The following is a 3,170-nucleotide window of genomic DNA, read 5'->3' on the forward strand; positions in this document are numbered from 1 at the left end:
GGGAAGAAATTCTTCCTGATGTCCAACCTGAACCTCCCCTGGCACAGCTTGAGGTCCTTTCACTGGTTGCCTGGAGCAGACCCTGATCCCCCCGGCTGTCCCCTCCTGTCAGGAGCTGTGCAGAGCCACAAGGTCCCCCCTGAGCCTCCTTTGCTCCAGGCTGAGCCCCTTTCCCAGCCCCTCAGCCACTCCTGGGGCTGCAGCCCCTTCCCAGCTCCATTGCCCTGTCACCTTTCTTAGAGGTTTCACACCCACAGGTGACAACATCTCACAGGGACATTGGTGGAGCAGTGGAGCAGGTTGGGCCAGATATGGACCAGGGACCAGAGCCTCTGTGGAAATTTTGGTCACGAGTCACCTCTGCTCCTTCCCTCTGGGCTTTCCAGTGTCAGGAAGATTAATCCACAAACACCAGAGGTTTATGTCCAAAAAGGAGACAGAGGAGTCCTTTGACTTTATTCCAATAAAGGGAGAGGCCATGGGGCATTCCCCTGGGCTCTCTCCAAGTTTTGGAGGATGCAGCCCCCTGTTTATCCCAATTTCCCAGACACATTTCCCTTCTCTCTTTCCCCATTGGCTGAGGTACTTGAGAGGTTCAGACTTCCCAAAACACCTGATACCAGAGATTCCCCTCTAATGTATAACCCTCCCTTTTGATTGTTAATTCTTATGGAATTTAGGGGTTTTCCCCATTGTTTCTTTCATCTTTCAATGTTTAATTTCATTTATCAGCAAACCTACAGTTTATTTGTAAAAGCAAGTATCTTTTTCCATTCATCAGTCAGTGGAATCCTTCCCATTGTTTCTTTAATCTCCCAGTGCTGGTTTTATCTACCAGCAGACCCACAGCTTGTTTGTAAAGACAGAAGTGTCATTCCTCTCCCCAGGGGCTGGTCAGAGCTGGTGGCCAGCAGCCATTCAGGAGGGCTCCTGGGCTGGGCGTACCTTACCCAAGGGTCACCCATCCTGTGTGTGATCAGGAGTTTGGTGCCCCTGCACAGCCCTGGCACGGTGCAGAGCTGCTCAGAGAAGCAGACTGCAGCCGGGGAGGTGATGTGATTAAAGCTGAGCTTTGAGCCTCTCCATGCAAATGAGCGCCCATTAGTCACCTCCATCCTGCTGGGCCTCACACAGCAAGCCCAACAGCCCCCACCTGCCCTATTTTTAGAAGCACGGTGATTTTCCAGCCACTCTGCTTGTGCTTTTTAGACCCATACCCTGATTTTCATTTTCGAGTGGTTGGAGTTGTCAGTGCTGCTCTCAGCCAGGCAAGGGGCGAGAAGAGAAAGGAGTAAAATTCACCACGGACATTTCAGATGCAAATGACCACCTGCAAACAGATCAAAGTTTCGTGTGTCTCATGAAGCTGGAGTGTGTTTTATAACGTGTCACCAACGATCCAGACAGTTTTTTTTGCCAATGGGAGATCTTATAATTAAGGGTTAGCAAGAGTCTCTGCTCACTGCTCCACTGAGGCTGGCATTGCCCAGGAGGCAGCTCCAGCTTCAAAGAGATGAGACTCACCTGGTATTTCAATATCAGCGAGACATTAACTGATGTCAGCAAAAGGTCAGCCCCAGCCTATGAGCAAAAACCTGTTATTAATATTTTATTAGTTTTAGTTGTCTTAATTTTTTTTTACTAAAATTGTTCAGGAGATAATTAAGTCTCATCAGTGCCTGGAGTGCTTAGAAACAGAGGAGAATTCAAATGATACCAAACCCGTCTTCCTCCCTGCCTTAAATTCAGAGCAAGGATTGCAATGAAAATGCATCAATCTGTGTTCTCCTGTATTGTACAGTAAAATATTTTTTGTTTTTTCCCTCCTTGAGGTGAAAACCCAAATGTTTTTGCAGACATCCTCACATGTGTTTCACATCTGAGCTCTGATTCTGGCCCCAGGAGGCAGGAGGGATGTGCAGGTGCTGTGCTTAAGATGGTTATCCCTCAAAATTCAGTAAGGGCTCCCAAAACCCATCTTGTGTTTTGGGTTGTGACTCCTGGAGGTGTGAGCTTCCCCTTTAGGGAATAGAGGGACTGTCCTGCACAAGCCAATGAACAGAGTAGTTTTAGTAGCTGCAGACAAGACAAAAGTGCCACTGACTCCTAATACTTAAATTCCACCAGGCATTTCCCCATGTTTTCCAGTACAGCTCAATATAACTTTAAAAAATGTATGCAGTGCATATAAGATTTTATACTCTCATATAATTCATCCCAGCAGTGTGATGGCCATTACCCACATTCTGCTGCTTCTCTTATTAACTTGTTACCCTGTATCTGTAATAAAGGAGAAATTGGTTCAATATTTGCCTTGCCCAATATCACTCACTGACTAATCTGTTATTTTTTCACTCCCTCTTTGCTCCCAGATTGCTGGATCTGATAATTCATCCATAAAACGCTGTCCATTTCATTAATCCAACAGACACAGGGAAGTGGAGTGGGGAATTCAGAAGGAGACCAGAGGTCTCCCTAATCCTGTAGGTGTGTGATAACAAATTCATGAAGCTGATCCCGAATTCAGGTGAGAAGAATATCAATGATAGCACAGCAAACTGATGGCTTGAGACCATGGACTTGTCTCCCCAAGGGTACCTTGGCAACTTCTTTATAGGCTGTAAAAGGCCTGGGAGTGCAAAACAGGGAATGGGCGAAAGAACGGAATATGAGCAATGATTTGCTTCAGAAAACCCTCAAACACCCTCCAGTCTTGTCATTCCAGCAAAAACTCCAATAGCCACAGCTATTGCCTGGCCAGCCAGCATAATGGAGCAACTCACAGAATGCCAGCAAGCTCCATTTGGAGGCTCATGTGTGGTTCCAGACATCATTCCAGTCTTGAAGTCAACATGCAGGGGCTCACTGGCAACCTGTGGAACACCCATGATGCTTAAATAAACTCAAAGGCACTTTGCTTCATAAAAATACAGCTTTATTCCCAGTTGTGCTTGCTGTCAGTGCCTCTCCTCCCAGACAGTAGAAGAACAAGAGAAGGATCCCAGGAAAATGGTTTTTTTGGTGGTAGGTTGTCATGCCAGGATTTTTTTGCTTTGTTTGGACGTGGTTATGAAGCTTTTCTGGAAAATAATGAGGTGATTCCAGCAGGAGCAGGGTGGGTGGTGGCGTTTAGGGAGTGCAGGATATTCTTGGAAGTATAAAGCAGGTGG

The 3,170-nt window shown here is 46.6% G+C and overlaps 1 long non-coding RNA gene across 1 annotated transcript; it reads right to left on the reverse strand.

Moving 5' to 3' along the window:
* Positions 1-1,103: 1,103 nt before the first annotated feature.
* On the reverse strand, positions 1,104-1,891 carry LOC135282170 (uncharacterized). The gene is made up of 3 exons (XR_010348468.1): positions 1,867-1,891; positions 1,525-1,581; positions 1,104-1,330 (listed from the first exon to the last, which is right to left on the reverse strand). It is a non-coding gene; the product is annotated as an uncharacterized LOC135282170 (long non-coding RNA).
* Positions 1,892-3,170: the final 1,279 nt, after the last annotated feature.

This window comes from Passer domesticus, chromosome 16, assembly GCF_036417665.1.
Source record: "Passer domesticus isolate bPasDom1 chromosome 16, bPasDom1.hap1, whole genome shotgun sequence".
In the NCBI taxonomy this organism is placed as follows: domain Eukaryota; kingdom Metazoa; phylum Chordata; class Aves; order Passeriformes; family Passeridae; genus Passer; species Passer domesticus.